Here is a 19,310-nt window from a genome sequence, read left to right on the forward strand (position 1 = left end):
GGCTGTGCCGTGATACTCGCTGGCAGGGGTATGAAGTTGGCTGCTTCCTGTGGGAGAATGGGGTACGAGGGCTCCCTGCCCCATTGGGGGTTGGCATGGATGGGCTGCCTCATATTCGCGGCGGGAGGAGGCTGGGTGCGGCCCGCGGGCCCCCTCCCCTTTCCGTTTCCCTGGAGCCGGGACCTGCATTCCCTAGCAAGATGTCCCTTCTTCCCGCAGCCCCAGCAGGATCCCCGCGGGTGTGTTTGGGGCGGAGGCGCTGCGGCAGGCCGCCGTGCCGGCTGGGGGCAGCTCACCGCGATGTGACCCGCCTCCCCGCACTTGAAACACGCCATGGCATTGGTCAGGGTGTGGACGGCTGCCTGAATGGGCGTCAGGTGTTCCTCCCTAACTACGTGTCTGATCATGTCAGCCAGGCTAGCTCCGGCTGGCAGGGAGCGTAAGATATCCTTAGTAACAGAGTTGCACTGCTGGCGCAGGCAGTCGGCCACTACGGGGCCCTTTGCCTCTGCCGGCAGGGTGGAGGAGTCTATCGCTGCCTGCAGGCGATCTACGAACTGTGTGAAGCTTTCGCTCTCTGCCTGCCTCACGGTGGACCACGGTGCCGGCTTGGCCACGACTCGGGAGGCGGCGCGGATAGCCTCCCTGGCAGCCCGAGTGGTCGCCCTGACCTCCTCAGCCTGCATCTGTGCGGCTTGCTGTTGTGGCGTGATCATATCATCATGCTTTCCTATCAGTCTGGATAAGCTCGATCTGTGCAGGGGCTGCCGCGCGCCGGACGCCTGGGCTAGCTGCTTTCTACAATTATCCTCCCATTCCTGCCTAAAGACGATCATTCCCGCCCCGTCCAATATCATACGCCCTATCCGTTCGATATCAAAGGGAAGCAAGTCATCGTTGCTAAAAAGACCATCGATTAATGTAGTAACTATAGCCGAGTTGATCCCCTTTTCCGCAATGGCTTTGACAATTGACTGTATATCCTTTGGGTTTATCGGGGTATATACCCTTTGCTGGTTCCCTTCCGGACCGGTAAGCCGTACCGAGAAGGCTTGTATGGCGGCCGCCGGGGACCATTCAGCACAAGCTATCTTTATTTTCCCCCAGTCGGTAAACTGGGCTGATTCGTATTGTAGTTGTTTTTCGGCGCGGCTTAGAGCTTTACTCGGCTTTGTTTCAAGCCGTGCCGGTTCCGTTTTGTCCGTATCGGAGCCATCGCTAGCCTCTGTCAGCTCCCCTGAGCTGGTAGAGCTGTTGCTGGTCTCCGAGCCGGAAGACGAGTGCCAGCGTACTTCCGGGGCTCCGCGCCGTTTTGTTCGGCCCCGAGCTCGCTCCTCCCCGTAGGGGTGGCGCCGCTCCCGCCCCCCCGGCTCGCCGCGCCTACCGCGGGGGGTGGTTTCTCCCTTATATGGTGGCAGCTTCGGATGGAGCCGCTGGTTGGTTCCGCGCTCCGTGCCCCTACCGCCCCCTTCTCCCGCGCGCGCATACCCGAGGTCGCGCTCCCCCCGGGTGTTCGCGCCGGGACCACCCGAGCCCCGCCCCTCTCCGCCGCTCCCGGCGCCATGTTCAAACGAGTAGGGGGGCGGCGTGGCGGCCCCGTCTTCCCAAGCCGCGGTTTCGGCGGCTCGGGCTTCTTTTAGCAGCCCTTGCCAGAAGCGCTCCGCGGGCTTTTGCGTCTCCGACATCGGATCGCGGGCGGGCGGCGGCGGCGGCTCGGAGGAATTTGCGGTCTCTCGGGGGGTTTGAGCGGTGGGGGGTTTCTGGGGATTTTCGGCGGCGGGGGTGTCGCGGGGGGTTCCTGCGGGGGGGGGTGGGCTCTGATCTGGGGGAGCGGGTGTCGCGTTGAGCCCCCCCGGGTCCCCGCTGCCGAGCGAATCGCTCTCAGGGGCAGTCTGCGTCCCCGCCCCCACACCGAGTTTAGGAGTAACTAATAAACACGTGCGCGCCGCGGTCCATGTCTCCTGCTCCTCTATCACTTTGCGTAGGGCTTTTTCTACTTTGCCCCACGCTTTAAGATTTCTGCCGCTGCCTGAGGATTTTGTGTCCTCGGCTAGCGCGGCAGTGCATTTGTCCCATATTTCCGGATGTAATACATCCACGGGGCGCTCGATTGCCCCTAGCTCAAGCAATCTCGCTACGGCAAGATGAAAGTCCTTGAGCGTACACCCAATACCCCACTGCGAATAAATAGCACTCACGATCCTGGCCATTGCGTCCATGACGCCCGCGGAGCCTGGGACGTCTCCCCTTACGCCTGGATACGGTCCGACCGTTCCGGCCGCTGCTTCTGTCCAGGTGTATCCTGTCCGCCGGGGGGTTTTTCCTTTTTTTTTTTTCTTTTTTCTTCTTTTCTCCCGGGTTTCGGCACCAGTATGTTGCCTTTATAAAAGACAACGAGGGACCTGGTTCAGATGGCAGCACGGCAGCCTGGTCTCGGCCGGGCTACTCGGGCTAATCAACAGACGCAGACACCAATATGGCAGACGGTTGAAAAGCGTTTATTATCCTATCTCGTGGGTTTAAATAGTTTTTAGGGGTCTTTGCTACGTCAGAGGGGGGTTGGGGGTCGTAGGGGTTAGTTGGGTAGTGGAAATTTACTAGGGCCGGTGTGGCTGCATTCCTCTGAGGCTTCTGGAGTTAATAGATAGCGTGGGGGAGAGTGAGAGGGGGATGGGTCTATCTTTCCGTCACATCCCGTGTTGGTCTTCCGCTCCGCCTGTCCCTATCTACCACAAATTTCTCTGCAAATGGAAAAGGAGAAAGAAGGGAATATTTATACCTAAAATTAGTTATTTGAGATTGTGTTTAGGTGGCTTAGAAAAGATTTGGCAAAGTCTGCCTTGAGGAGAAATAATTGGAAATTAGTGGAAACAATTAATTTTTATTCAGTTATTTTACAAATGCTGAAAATTATTGTTATGAACAACACCAGCAGTTACCTCATGAGGTTACATGGCCTCTGTGGTTTAGATCAAATGAGCACAATGATCTCTTTGGGATGCAGATCCTGCCAGCCTCAGACAAGATGCTGAGGAGGATGAAGGTGGTTGGGCTCAAACTTGAGGGACACACTTGACAATGACAAAATTATTATTGTTAATAATAATGTAATTATTTTATTTTTTAAATTTTGTCCCATTAGTATCCCTCTTCCATGAAGCTTACAAAAACATATATATAGCAGGAATAAGGCCACATATACAGATAGTTCACTACACTCTTTGGCCCAGCAAAGACCTGAAATATTAATAGATACTCATGTATATTTAATAAGAGCATACTCCAATAGTACTACAGTTAATTTTCATATGTGAAAATAGATCTGTCTAATAGATCTATTGAAATTAATTTAGGTAGTGGAATGCAGCTATTCTAACCTAACTGACTCCAAGAAATAAGAGATAAGCATCCACTCTTCTGTGAAGGGTCAAATCTCTGAGCAAGGCTCAATTACCATGAAATCCTGCAATATGTTTAAAATTCATCTGGATTTCAGTAAAAATATCAATTTGCACATTTACAGCACAACTGCAGACTGCAGTCAGAAATGACTGGGTCTCTGCCATTAATTGAAGAGGTAACTGGGCTTTAAAACTGATTTTGATTTGTCAAGTTTTATGCAGAAGATCGAGTCTGCTCCAGAGTTAAATTTTATTTTAGTTCTATAAAAAGAGCACATAAATCTGGTAGACTTCTAAAGCAGAAGTGTGAAAGGAAACAGATATTCCTTGAAGGACCTTGAGTTTATTTAAATTTTATATTAACTGGAAAAAATCTCAATATTTAGTAAATAAATACTTTGTATTTTATTTTGAATATGCAATGCAAATACATCTTAGTGTATACAAAGTCTCCTCTCTTCAAGATTCTTATTTCTGAACACAACTTTAGTAGGATCTCATTAGCTTTTGGTAAGTTCAGCTTTTACTTCTATTCAGTTTCCAAATTCTTTTCTGACATTTTTCTGATTTTTCTTCCCTTTTAGATTAATGACATTTCTTGTCCCTTTTATCTCATCTTGATCTCTATCATTTACTGCTCTCTGTCTCCCTGTTTCTCCTTCTCTCTTCCCAGCTTTAATACGTTGACCACTTTAGCCTATTTCCTCATTCTCCTGTACTTATGTGTAATATAGATAATTTGTGCCTGTAGGATGATATGTATGTAATATTTCATATTATTAAAAAGCATACAAGTCAGTACTATGGGGTTTGCCTCACATATGTTGAAACTGTCTATGATAAGATCTCATTTACAAGTTAATACATGTAGCCCATCTGGGTTGTTTCTCAAGGTGATCCAGGAACTCCTGAGCTATGATCATCGTGACAACAACCCAAGATTGCAATCACTGGAATCATCCAAAAGGATATATCTCAATGCCGAGTTCCTGTAACTCCATCAAGGATGTACATTGCTTCCAAGACACCGGATTGTTCAACTCAGCACAGAGAAAAGAGACTTTATGAATATGTGGGACTTTGAATGGAAAGAAAAGGCTGATCGCCAAAATCCCAGCCTCGAGTAAAATAAACCACATAAAGACCTCCTGCGCAGGACACTCGGTGTGCAGCACAGGAGACCCTCTGCTGTAGCGGTCAGGCCTCTGTCTCACCCAGCGCTGATGCCGGGCTCAGCACCACCCTTTTCTTTGTGGCTGGCTCAGATAGAATTCAATAGCTAAATAAAATTATTTTTTATTTTTTAATTTGGCTGGATTAATTTTTACTTATAACTTACTCATTTTACTTTCACTTGATGAGAATTTTTTCTTTTAATGTCCTTGTCTATTTTTACTGCTGAATAGAACTCTGATTAAGTCTTGCTTAAAATAAGTCTTTACTCAGTTACCATTTTAGGGGGTAGAATTGCCTTTGAAATATTGTTAGGAAAGGATTATTATAATCAGATTTTAAATTTTTTGCACTAGGTCTGCTATTCAGTGCTTAGCTGCTTTTCATCGTTCTGAATATGGTTGCTAGATACTTTTGTTCATTGCATCCTTCCCTGGAGCTCCCTTTTCTCTTAAACCTTCTCAAGAGTAACATCTCACCCCAAAAATGTTTCTGAATCTACAATAGCAAAAATACACTAAGCAAATGATAAACAAATAAATCACAAAACTGTGGGCACATGAGAGTGTGCAGCCACTCTACATGTGCCCACCTTTCTTCATCAGCAGCACCACTGTCCCAGGCAGCTGTCTGAGAAGTGGGTAGATGTGCAAATGCATAAAGATTTTTTCTTTTGTATATTAGGCAAGTCACAAATTAGCCACAATTATAACAGTAAATAGAACCTTTGTGCCTTTCTTTAAAGTATGGAAAGTTAATTGGTTTATACCTTTCTTACAGGTGGCATTTAGTGCCTCACTTTGTTAATTAGCTTGTGGGACAACACACTTTCATTTTTTGTTTTCATTATTTTATGGCATAGACCTTCATTAATTTTCTCATAGTGTTTCAAATGGATGTGATTAACAGGCTTGTTCTGCTGTTTCATGGCACCCTGTTCATCACATTAAAGCAGTCAGAGTGAATTACCATAGTGAAAAACTGTCAATCACCTTGCTGGCAGCCTAAATAGACCAGCTTTTTGTCATCACCTGATGATGCATGGACACTGGGATAGCCTCTGGAGCGCATAGATCAAGGAAATACAAGTTAACTGCAGATAAGAGAGGCAAAGGCCAGAATTTCAATCAAAAGAAGCCAATGATTTGAAGAACAAGGGAACCAGGGCTCAATGTTCCCCTAGGAAACCCAAGGCAAGAGCTGCAAGACTTCACAAGAAGCACACAAGGTAAGAAGGAAGAGGATTAATGGAGCAGGCATTCAGTTATAAGAGAAAGAATCCTGAATATTCTATACAGGGAATACTTACAAAGAGTGGGTTTGAAGAGTGGAGGGAACAAGGTTTTCAGCATGGAGTTAATGCAACTACATCCACATTACTGTGTAGCTGGAGGGTTGAGAGTCCTGCCTGAGGACCCACAGATGTGGAAAGCTTTGCAAAGGCCCTCAGCTGTCTTCAAAGTGCTTCAAGACTTGATGCACCTCAAGACTTCATGCCTTCTCACATCTCATTTTCCCTTCACATAACATCATTATTGTGTGCAAAGTGGTTAATTTCCTTATTGTTCTTTAGCAGATCGAATGAGGAAGAGAATGGGGTTCTTGGGATTTGCACATATGTTACTCTAATTTGTTGCTTCCCAGAGGAGATATTCCACAGCTTACAGTGAGATCATGATTTTCCAGTTACAGAAAATGGAATCTGAGGAGCATGCCAGCACCAGTGCAGATGGACTGGGAATTGTACACAAAGTGTGAGCTTTGAATATAGATCAAAAAGTGTGAGGAAATGAAAACCTCTGATGATTATATCAAAGCATTTAATTAGAGATGAAAGTATAGCTACCCACTATATATTTCAAGGACCTTTACCATTAAAAGTCATGGTAAGCACAGTGTATATCGGACTCCTGTACTTCCCAAAGTATTGTGTTTCATGAAGAGTTGAACAACCTCACAGGTGCACACCAGGGCTTTTAATTGTATAGTATTGTGTTGGAACTTTTCCCTGAGCAACAAAAATATCCATGAGACAAATGAATACAGTTGCAAACACCTGTGGATTTCTTATTCATTTGTTAATTAATTTATTCTTTTCTCAGTGTGCCTGAAAAAAAATTAATCTGTATTTATCAGAAGAGTGGCTTATTTTACAGCTTATTACCCAATTTTTATTACATATAATACATACTCATACATGCCAAAAGAAATTGTTATTGAGAGGCAGAATGCAAATTAAATATATATTTTATTCAATGGGAATGCCAGTATAGCTAAGATGTTGAATGCTGTTTTTTAAAAGATCACTGCTACTTAACATGTAAATATTTACATAATGTAGAAATGTACTCAGAAGGTCCAAACATTAACAAAAAGCACCACAGTCAGCAAGTATTGATCTATTTTTCAGGGAAAGAGACACTACAAAAATGGACACAATTTGAATTAGGAAACAATCCAAATTAATATTCTATATATGACAGAATACAGGAGAATATATCATCTGCTGTGAGAAAGAGCAGTTACTCCCTTTAAAGTTTATTTATTCCCAGATAGCATTGGATTAAGGCTGGACTACAAATAAAGAGGAAAGGTGTCATGACAAGTTTGCATTTGGAAGGTTTCATCTAACTCAATAAGTGTAAATGACATAAGCATGAGCATTTGTCTCCAATCACTATGTACTGTTCTGAAAGTATATAACAATTTCAATCCTGAAACTCAGAAGCAGGAAAATGTGAAAAATTAATGAGATAGTTGCAGACCTCTGTCAGTTCCAGCTTGCATCTCAACCACAATGCTGGTGGCAGGTACGCAGTTAAAGCTTGGCATTTCCCAAGGGGAACTTCAGCAGCAAAAACCCAAGAAAGCTCTGATGAATCCTGATTCATATTCAACTACACTATACCTTAACTTTATGGCAATCATTCATGTAAAACTGTATTAAAATATTGCTGTTGAAATGTCGTTGAAAATGTCATTGATATGGCAGGTCTGGAAGTGCAATTCCAGTCGCTTTTAATGAAGTTTTCCTTTAATGCCTTTAAGCTAATGATTTAGTTTCCCACATCATAAGATGCTTACTTTGGTGCCTTCATTGTACATTTTCTATCTTCAGTATTGTTCTGAGATCTCACTTTTCAGATGTGGGAAACACTAAGCAGTGCATCTAATATATGGACAAGGAAGGAAGAGGGGGCCTCATAGCATTGTTGTGGCACTTTGTGAGTGCTCAGCCTCTTGTTTCTTCTGAGTGTGTGTTGGTTTTTTTCTTCTTTATGCAAGTAGAAGTGTACTGCTCGTTTTTCTCACCATTATCCTATTGTCCTGCTTTCTTGAATTGCTTTTCTTTCCTCTGCTGCAGGCAGATACCCCACCAAGCTCCAGTGCAGATGATGAAGAGAAGCATCACACCTAGCAAAATGCTGGAGAATGAGGTCATGGCTTTCCTAAAAGCATAAGCCTGGGGAGTCTGTCAACCTGAATTTAAAAACATCAGGTGACTCTTGCAGGATAGCCTGCTTTGTTCTAATGTAAATCAACCACAGAGTTAAAATGCCCCCACATCTTTCTCTGCCAATTTTGGATGTGTTGGCATCAGTTTCTCGTCTTGGATTCCCTGTCTCTCTCTGCAGTAGTCTGGAATCCTTTGATACCCTATGGTTTTTTCCTTGCTTTCCTGGTAGTTATACACAGAAAGGAAGGTATCTTTGGATGCATTTTTTTTATAAATTGTGCATTCCAGGTGCATTCCTGGCTCTTCTTTACACCATATAATTGTCTTAATTTCAGAAAGGGGATGCTGGTCTTGGTACACTATTTGGGTATCAATCTCTGTGCCATACAAAGAGTGTTTTTAGCTCCCTATTTCTCTGTGCTTCTCTTGCCCAAGGCCATACTCCTGGCATTTCTGATGCTTCATCATTGCAAAAGTTCATGTTGAGTTACTTTATATGCCTGCTCTATTCCTCAAACTTTTCAGGGGACATTTAGTCGTAAAATATCTCCTCTTTGGAATTTCTCAGTCAGACCATATTAACAATATTTCTGGTTATTCTTTATTATTGCCTCATTCTTATTTGATCTATGTTTAGATCAATAAATGTTATCCATAAATGTCAGCTAAAGAGTTTCATATGAAAAGTGTATAAGTGGCCTCCGGAGTTAAAAAAAAAAACCCAAAAACAAGCTACTTCAAGAAGATTTCTTCCTTAATAATTGCTTTTTCTGATATATCCATTCAGACAATTGTTAATTTATGTGCTCTCTTACATAGCACAGTTCCACTTTGTCTTTCTTTTTGAATCATAGTATTTTTGTTACGAAGTGCCCCATGAAAGTCCACACATGTTAAATACATGAAATTACTTGTATCAGTTAAAATTTATAATTTCACCAAAGGAATAACTCAAGTTTCCTCAACAAGACCTACTTTCCAAAAGAAAAGTACAGATTTTACTAAAAAAACTGGAGAGTTATAAGTAGGAAGAAATAACTACTTCAGATGAAGCGCAGACAAGCTAGAAAAGAAAAAAAAAAAAGAAAAACAAAACAAAACAAAACAAAATTTTAAGTGTGTGATGAAGAATAAGACAGGAAAATATAGTTATTTTTTCATGGCTTGAAATTTTTTTCTAACATGGCAGCATGAAAGCCCATAATGGAGGTAAGAGTATGAAATGCTTATTTTTTTAAATTTATTTACTTATTTATGCTACTCTGAATTGTCTCTGCAACAATGTGCTATAGAAATTAAAATTAGTGTCCTAGGATGACCCAAAGCGTTGTATTCCATATCCATCTGTACCAAAAAATTGTTACTTTAATGCCCAGGGGTGCGCCTGGAAATGGAATGGCAAGACTGGGAGGTTTGCCCTGCTCTGCCCTGCTGTCTCAGGCCATGAGAAAGGGAAAGCCCCCCTACAAGTTCTGGACCTAACCAAGTCCCAGCTGCTAGAGCATGCCAGACTGCCTGTCTCAACAGAAGTGCTGCTGCTCTGAAGGATAAGCAGTAAAGAGGGGGAGGAAGGCTGATGCCACCTTTCCTTTTTCTCCCTACACAAGATTACCTGTGGCAACCTTCATCTTGGGAGGGCAGGAGTTACCCTGCCATTTTGGGTTTCTCTTTGTTCCTGAGGAGTTTGTGAGATCTAGAGATTTCGTAGACAGTGATTATCCACTTTTTTTCCCTGTTGCTGCTTTGCTTGTTAGTAAATTGGGCTTTTTTTCCCTTATTTCTTTTCATGTTAATTTTCTCCTTATTGGAGGAAAGAGATTGGTTGAAACTAAGGGGAGGTAACCCAATTTAGAGTGTCCATCTTTTAAACTGTCTTAAACCAGAACACATTGTCGTTCTTCCACATATGTCTCTAATAGTTGATATATTTATGGTCAGACCTTGAACTGCCAAATTATTTTCTATAGTGGCACAATCCCGTATTCTTGTTTCCATCTCAAAATTTGCATTTCAAAATGCACCTCAAAGCACCATTTCTGGGAGCAGGTCATAGAATCATAGAATCACACAATGGGTTGTAAAAGACTTTAAAGGTCGTCTTATTCCAGCCTCCCTGGGAGACATTCCATTAGACCAGGCTGCTCATCCAGTCTGGCTTTAAACAGATAGGGCATCTGCAACTTCTCTGGACAGCCTGTTTCAGGGCCTCAGCTTGTTTTTCTTTCTTGAGGAAAGTAAGTACATTTTTTCTCAAAAATCTATATCTACACAGATAATACATCCATTTTCCCTTTAGAAACACACTTTAGGTTGAAAAGTGTACAAGAAAATAGGAAATGCAAAAATTGGGAATAATTTTATTCTCCCCCTCAAACACTTGCAGTACAATGCAGCCCTTACAGAAAAACAGACTTCTTTGGCTTCCTTCTAGCAGGGAGCACCAGGTGTTTCTTAGAAGGGGACAATGGCTAAGTGGAAAAGGCATTTGTACAAAGGGATGTCCTTAACACACACAGTTGTGTGCAGGGCAGGGCTTTGTTCCAGTGAAAGCATGGACCTGCTATCAAAGTGCTTTATGGATACATCCTACCAGCCCTGAATGAGGATGTAGGCCAGCAGAAGTTGCTCTTTTGTCACTGTTGAGGCAGGGACAGATGAAAAGACTTGGTTCAGAAAGCAAAAGAGGAAAAATCTTTATTAGCAGGAAGTAGAGTCCCTTTATGACCAGCATCGCTAAGGTGAAGGATGATTGGTCTCAAAGTGAAAATCTCTCACACCATTGGTGCACTATGAACAGCACACTGTGGATGAACAGAAAGAGAGATAATAACTGTTTGCATTCCTTCTCCTAACTTTCCCAGCCTAGGCCTGGGAGAGCTCTCTTTTCTCTCAGACAGAACTGAGAACATCCACAGCTCTTTAACATCTTGTACTAACCTTATCATTCAGAATGTGTCCTGATATATAATTCCTTGCCGTTTTAGAAGTCTGATCTAAAGATGGAAGGAGTAGACTCTTCTGAAGTGACTCATCCTGGTGGTACTGAATAGGTCACAAATATTAATTTAAGGAAACCCTTGTACAGTTTCTGCGACCTTTAACAGATACAGAGAGGAGCCAGGGAATGGATTTTACTTGTCAGGCTGAAAAAAGAGGCCTGGGGCTGATATTTCAGTGTTTATTCAGCACTACACAACACTCATCTGGTCAAAGCACAGCTCTAGCCCCTTTAAAAATAAATACCCTATTGTGTAATTTCTTTTGTTGGCTTTTTAGTTGAAATGTTCCCCACTGAGTGGATTTTATATTTTTAATAATATTTAAAATGACAAATATGAAGGAAAATTTCAATTTTAAATGCCTAAAGTTTGCCTAAAGAATTGTTGCTGGTGGGTTTGTTGGCCCCACAGGCTTGGAGCTGTAGGAGGGCACAGGGACAGTCCTGCTGGGTTGTCTGTCATTTATGCACCTGTTCCTCGCCCCCTTGCATACAGATTATGAACAACCAAAATACTGAATATCTTGGGCATTCCCATTTTTGTTCTGCAACAGAAAATAACGTTCTCAAAGTGTGGAATGTACTGCACAACACAAGTCTATTTTTGGCAGTATAATTAATATTGATGCAAGCCTGATGCCACAAGTCCATGAAGACAGAGGCACAGAATAGGACCACCAATGCCTTACTGTAAAAGCAGTACAAGATTGAGCCATTCATTAGGATGCAAAGCAGCTGCCTTGTGTTTATTGAGAGAAATCTTGTTCACTGTACTCCTGCCGGCACTACTGTCCTGGAGCTCACAACCCCTGGGTAAAATGGAGCCATCCTGCTCCTGGCTGATTGTCACCCTGAGTCTATGTGCAGGTTCTCAGCTGAAACACTATTACCTGTTGTCAGAACTGATGACAGGCACATCTTCCCTCTACCTCGAGACTTTTAGTAAAAATGTTTTTCTCTGGTAGTTTGCAATCCTTTCCTGGCCTGATGAAGGATGTCTTGTCAAAGGTCTGCTCTTTCCATTGACAGCCATTCTATTATTTTCCACTTGGCACTAGTTCCTTTGATGTCCCTGGTGCAGTGACAACTGGGACATTTCTCTGCCTCTCTCAGAGGAGTATCTTTGCTCAGGCTCAGTTTCATTCTTAGTGGCAACACCAAGCCAGCCTTTTCTCCAGCACAGGCTTTTCTGAAGGATATTCTTCCTGCTTTGGGGAAGATTTAGAGTATGAGTGGATCAGATTTCCTCATGGAACCTTTCATTTTATGTTAATGCTTGAGAAATCAACATTGATCAGCCTCTCTGATTTGCTACATTCCAAAAGAAATTCTCCAAATCTCTACTAATTCTTTAGAGGATTTGACATGTTCTCACTTCACTGTTTACTGTGCTGTCAGACCCTTATCAAATCCTCACAACCATAACACACTAAGCAAACCCACACTTGAGATTAGGACCTAGAGAAGAGTAATTTACAAACAAAGGAAAATATTACTTTTAGATGCTTACAGCATATTTAGATGTTAAGAGCATATTTCTAGCAAAGCTGTGCTGCAGATATTTGATCTGGATGGTGCTAGATGAACTGGATAGTATAAATTAAGGAAGTGGGGCAGGATTGCTTACTACCATAGTATCAAAGTAATGAAAAAGAAAATCAGTAGGAAATTAGCATAGACCCTAATTTTAACTCAAATTAAATTCAGGTGAGCCATGACCGCATAGTTCTTGAGATAAATGTACAGGTCAATTATTTCTTGAAGTACACAGAAAACCAATTGAATTTTGTGACATTTTTAAGATATTTGAGACTTCAAAAAAAAAAAAAAAACAGTCTGAAATTCTATTTCTAAATACTTTTGTATTTTACATCTTTGCCCGAAACAGGGGTTGGTTGTAGCATCCCATGAACTCTCCCACCTCAGTCAATTCCCAAGTCCTCGGCCCTGGCAACAGCAGTAACTACTCACCATAGATTTAGTCCTCCTGGGGAGAAAAACAGTCTCCCATTTGGGCTTCTGTGCCGCAACATCCCCTGTAGTTTCTCCTTTCCCCAATCCTCTCACTGGATTGGTATCCCTGGTGGCCACCCCTTCCCCTTCTTAAGCTGTATCCTCCATGTGGTCAGCTGTCTTTTTACCTCACCAGGTTCCCTTTAGCCAGATGTGATATCCTCCACTAGAATAAAACCCTGCAAAAAGAGCCTTTCTCACCTCTATCGCTGAGCCAGCTGCGGTGAGTGTTGAGTGAGGGTCTGACTGCATTGCCTAAAGGTGTTCTCAGCTTGCTTTTCCACAGGAGAGGCTTGTGGGGGACAGATTTTAGGCAGCAGCAACTACTACTCCAACACCTGCATTTTTAGTTGGTAAATGTCACATATAAATTTGACAAATAATAGTAAATAATCAAAGGTCTTTAGGCAGAAGAAGGGTATCCCATTATGCATCTCCAATACCAAACCATCTATCAGTCTAAATAGAAAATGAGCCTGAACTTTCATTGCCATCTGTACTGAATTTTGTGAAGAGTTTTGATTGTGCAGAAGTTTGTATATATTGGAATATTTGAGTAAGGAAAATTAAAAAGTAAACAAAAACTTGAGCCTTGATGTTATACATTGGATGAAAAAACACTCTCTCTTTATTTCCCTTGAATAAAATACCCTGCACGGTCTCTATTTGCCTTGAGCTCAATCTCCACACTCTAACAATAAAAGGCAAATAGAATCTAAGCCTTTGAGCTAAAACACCACCAAGATGCATTAATCTGCTTTTTCTTTCATATCACCTTTTTCCCTTTACTTTCCCTAGTCCTCTCCCCTCTGTTTTCATAGGTAACTGCAAGTGCCACTATACAAGAAAAAAATCAGAATTTCACTGCAGTGTGGTGGCCATGGTGAGAACTTTGCTGCCACTGAAACCAGTCTTAGTGTTGGATGGACCATGGGCTAGAGCTGCACTACTAGCAGTGGAACAGAAATGCTCTTTGGTATGTGTTACCTCAATATTCTAGCTGAGCTTTTTGACAATACTTGTGATGTGTTTTTCAGCGGCTGGGCATCAGTCTCCTTGTGCTGAGAACCTTTGCTTCCCTTGAGGTAGGAGACATGGAAAGCCACGGTCCACTCCTGACTGGATAATTGTTCTTCCAGGAAGAGAGCCCTGTCTCCATGGCAAGGAGGAGGGGAAGAGTCTATTCTACAAAAACAAAAAAACCCTGTGTTATGCTAGACATGGTCAGCATGGTCTCTTGTCCACAGTGGGGTTAGTCCCCCCCGTGCTGTCAAGGCTGGCTGTTGTACTGGGGCTTTGATCTCCCCCACACTGCTTATGTATCTCTGCTATAGCTCTAGAAACAGTAACATGGAGGGATAATTTGGGTACTGGCCCCCTTAATGGCCTTGGAGATGTAAATGATATTTTGGTAGTGTTTATGCAAAACCCAGTTAGTATCAGGATCTAGGCTATGTTCAGAGGCAGAGATTTTGAGATATTCCTGGAATGCCATTATTGAAATCCTCTTTTTGAGCTCTTCCTGTGTCAATTTAAATAAAGGCAAAAATAAACACAGCCAGTGACCATGTTCAAAAATATCCTAGTGGATATGGTGATGCTTGTACAGAACATCACCAGGTTCCTGGCTGAGAGTGGGCAAAAGGGGACCGCATGCCAAGACCAGCAGCTCCTGTACTTGTATTATATACTGCTTGTGTTATATACAGCTACCCACTGTAAAGACGTCTGAAACCCTACAAGTTTTCTTACGACTACTGCCTCCTCTGAATCTGCTGCCTAAAATCCCTGCTAAGCCAGGGGCTCAAATATGTTGATCCTAGTAGGATAAACATAAGTACTTCTTTATGGCAGCCCCAGCATCTCTCCGACCCTTGACAAGTGGCACTGTACAAGCGCAGAGGCACCTACAGGTCCCAGTGCAGCTGACTGACATATTCATATCCTTCTTTTGGAAGTCTCTTCAGGACAAACAAAACCAGGGCTTGCCATAGGCTGCTGGAGTCCCCACTATGCTTGTACCAAACAGAACCACATTCAAAACACTGTTTGGTGAGCAGAACACCATCCCCAAAATCTGAAGCTTTACAGCTTCTTGCCAAAATAATCCCTTTTCCTTTCCCCATTTCCCAAGACCCTTCCCATCCCTTCAGGTGGGGTGGCCTCATTTTCCCATGGTCGCCCAGACACCTTCCCTCATTGCTTGCCTTCCTCCTTTCCTTCTTCCTTCCTTCACTCCCAGTAATATAGCATGCATATCTTCTCCAGCAGCACAAAGACAGCACAGCTGTGGTAACTTCAAGCTGTTTCTCGACCTCTATCTGGTCAGAAAACCAAATAAAATTAGGCAAAATTATATAAAAAGAAATAAATTACCTCCATGCTGAAGGTCAGTAGTGTCACTTCTCTGCAGCCCCACCTGACTAATAATTCCCTCTAAACTTGCTGAAAATTCAAGACTTTGAAGTTTCTCTGCTGTTCACAGCTTTTTAACAATTTTCTAATTTCTTGAGCATGTTAAACAGATCTGATGGTAGTTTAGTCCTGACTTTCCTTGACGAGCACACTAACAGCAATACAGGGATATGTGCAAGGAGCGTATCTCCTTTCGCACAAAGAGAAAACTATCCAAATTGGACATCTGTATTTTCTCTTCTTATTGTTGTTACTTCTGAGAGATTTTTAGGAAATAAAAATTACTTGAAAACATTTTCTAACAGACTTTTCTGGTGTCACAGCTGCATTTTCCACTTTGGGAAACCAAATGTAAGTCAGGAGCCCTCAGGATTAAAGTACACACCCCACACTGCCCCTGTGGCAGGAGCCTGAGGAACGGCGCTGTGAACTGGTGCCAATTCCTTGAATTACAAAGGGCACTGGACCTGAGATGCCAGCCAGGTGACAAGAGCAGGAGTGAACTGAATAGGAAGACCCCAGAATATGTGTGAAGGGTGTAAATGCTCCGGTGGTCCCTTTGTTAGTCTGTTTCACTGACAAAGCAAGACCCTGTTTCTCAAACCCCTACTCGCTCTTTGTATCTCTATGGGCAAACTGTTAACTATTTCTGACTCCTGAGGTATCACAGCCTTAGTCCCAGTCTTTGTCAACAGTTTATAATCTAAAGGATTATATATGGAAGTGAATCTTAATATAATTTTGTCCCGCAGGATTAAGGATGGTAAATCAGACATATACTGAAAATTTTTGTTACTATAATGATTAAACAAAAATATCTTAATTAAAATATTTTCCTACGTGTAACGTGTGGCAGAAGTACTAGGATTGTATAGTATGCTATTTTTGGAGTAATATTCAAGGTGTTATATGAAATCAATTATATTGAGATTGCTGTTTCTCATACATATCAACACAGCCTCAAGAAGTTAACCTTGAGGGTAACCTTGAGGTGCCCTCTCAAGGTAGGAATCTCCACACATTCCAAGGAGGAGTACATTAGAAGACCCTGCCATTAAAAGGTGGCACTAAAACACATTCTTAGTGTTTTAGAGTCAGTCAGGCATCCCCGGCCGAGCTGACTCAGTTAAACAAGTTGTCAATAATGTCACTTGTTTGTTCCTTTGTCAGTACTTTCTCAGATGTGCCATACCTTCATTCGCTATCAAGATGTTTAACTTTGGGGTTGATGAGTCACATTGATCCCAGCATTCTTCAACACCAAAAGCCATGGCCATTCCCTTCCTCATTTCTTCATTCACCACTGATGGCTTTGGTAATAGGGTATTGTTCGAGTTGTTTTCAACCCATTCATGGCAGAGCATCCTGCTTAAAAACAAAGAGTAAGAGCAGAAGTTTTCACATGGAATCACTGTCACAAGTGGTTTCTTTCTTTGCCACTGGGATTGTTTGTGGGGTGTGTTTTGGTTTTGGCTGTTCCTGGAGTAAATCTAACCCAAAAGAACTGTATTGGATGGCAAACAGAACCCAATAAAAATCTGGAACAAAGAACATAAAATCTAGCCAAAAGCCTGCATTTTTCTTTGTCAGGGCAATTCACAGAGAAAACAAAGAAATTGAAAACTGTCATAAAATGTAGCAATAGATACTGCACTCTGACTATCAGGGAATGAACTTAAGAGTTACTAGTTGAATGACACATATTTGACCTTTCTGGATTATGTCCTCATCTTATTGCTCTCTTAATGGATCCCACTGGTTTCAGACATCATTTACAGAAAAGCAGAGTAATGCTGATTAGGAAATTTCAGCTTCTGAGAATAAGCAAAATTTTAAGTTATTATAATAATAAATTGTCTCATCTATACAGCTGATCTTTCTTTTATGCCAAAAATTGCTCTAGAGGTGGAAATTCTTTTCCCAAACAGAAGAATTAAGAAAAAAATTTATCACACTTGGGCAATAAACTGAAAAGCCTTATATTGCATTAGAAAATTCTGTATTTTCCAATACAGGTGTATCTCTTTCTAGTTATTTCTAAGCTGCTAGAATTTAAGGATATCATTCTTCTTACCTATTAAAAGATATTGTTATTGATATACCATCTTTTAAAAATGAGGTAAAATTCAGACTTGTACAACAGTGGATAAGGAGCATTTTTTTATAACCCCTCCTAAGAGGAGAAAGAATGTACTCTTAATGAGTAGTATGGACTTGCTTTAAATTCATTTGTACAGGAAAACACTTGAAAGCTGTAGTGTCATATATTACAATCTGGATATTAGAGTAAATATAAATGAAATAAGATAGAACAGTATATCCTAAAGCAGCTCGGCTTAGAAGACAATAGGGTAGAGGAACTGGTTTCTTAAGTTAGTGACAGAAACTTGGTTTCTGGTTTTACCTTGGCTTTAGGTATCTGTCTGGTCGAGTGGCACCTATTATGGGTAATAAACATAATTCGCGCCATTCCTTTTATGGAATATATAATGTTAAATACTTGTTAGATTATACCTCGTTTGTACTAGCCTCCCCCGCCTTCTCCCCTCCGAGACCAGGTGTATGTTGGAAACTAATTTACAAGTAAGAAGATACGGCTCACCAGGAGATGGGCCATGTCTGGAAAACTACGGGAGACCCCAGGCGCTGATCATCGCATGAACGACCCGAGATGGATATCTTGGAGATCCCCGGACAGATACATGTGAATGCAGCGTTCCCGTAAATTTCATCACGGGATTCAACAACTCCGGACACTGAATTATTCTCCCTCATCTCCAAAAGAGAAAATCTTATTAACATATTGACTCTAAATAGAAGAAAGGACTGATTGCAAAAATCTTGGCCTCAGGCGGAATTTTCCCTATAAAAACCGCTTGTGCCAGGATGGAGGTTGTGTGGGCATGGAGGAAAACCTCTGCTGAGGCTGACTCCTTGTTGCACACCCAGGGCCGACCCCAGGTTCGGCTCTGTTCTTTCCTTGTGGCTGTCTAGATAGAATTTGATTGCAAAATAAATCTTTTATTTTTCATATTAATTTGACTGGACAAATTTTCATTTATAACACACCCAAGCTGCTGGCTGGGTGAGCAAGTCCCAGGCTCTCTAAGGGTGTGCGTGGGTTGGGGTTTGCTGTTGCCCCAGTGAGTGCATAAGTGATGGGCTTCTGGCACCCAACACTGCCCAACAAGCCGTCCTGCTCCATTTTCCCCATGAGTCAGATGAGGAATGCTGCTCATTGTGTCTGTGGCAAGCTGTATCTTCAGACAGATGGGCTCCCACATATCTTGTACCTTAGAAAATTATCTAGGGAGCTGTTAGAGCTGTTAGATAACCACTTGTTTCTGAAGCCAGTCCCTGCATGGCAGGATCCAGCACACTGTTTGCGGTCGGGAGGAACAGATGGGCTGCTTAAATTGCATGTGTGAAAATAATGCATATCTTGTCTAGACAGGGATTAAATGGAGACAGGCATAATTCTCAGGGAAAGATATGCTTGAATTTCCCATGCTGTGTTTTCATGATGGTTGCTATAAATGAATGCTTCAATTTATTAATTATAGAAAATTTATTAAATAGTCCAAATGTAAATTTAGAGAATAACAACGAAAAGCCACTATCAAAAAAAAGGGCAGTGCTGATGAGACAAAGGTTTGACTACTGCAGGAGAGAGTCTCCTATGTTCACCCCAGCTGCCCTGTCCAAGCGATTTTTATAGGTTTTTCTTGCCTGAGGCTGACTCCCTTTTCTTCCTTTTTGGACTGCACATATTCATGTGGAGTTCTTTCTCTGTGGCAAGTTGAACAATACATGTTCGGAGAGTGATGAACACCCATGATTACATTCCCAGAGT

The 19,310-nt window shown here is 42.2% G+C and overlaps 1 long non-coding RNA gene across 1 annotated transcript; it reads left to right on the forward strand.

The window, feature by feature from the left end:
• Positions 1-1,852: 1,852 nt before the first annotated feature.
• LOC140681771 (uncharacterized) lies at positions 1,853-18,494 on the forward strand. Its single transcript, XR_012052949.1, has 2 exons — positions 1,853-14,018; positions 18,016-18,494. It is a non-coding gene; the product is annotated as an uncharacterized lncRNA (long non-coding RNA).
• The last annotated feature ends 816 nt before the right edge of the window (positions 18,495-19,310 follow it).

This window comes from Taeniopygia guttata, chromosome Z, assembly GCF_048771995.1.
Source record: "Taeniopygia guttata chromosome Z, bTaeGut7.mat, whole genome shotgun sequence".
NCBI lineage: Eukaryota > Metazoa > Chordata > Aves > Passeriformes > Estrildidae > Taeniopygia > Taeniopygia guttata.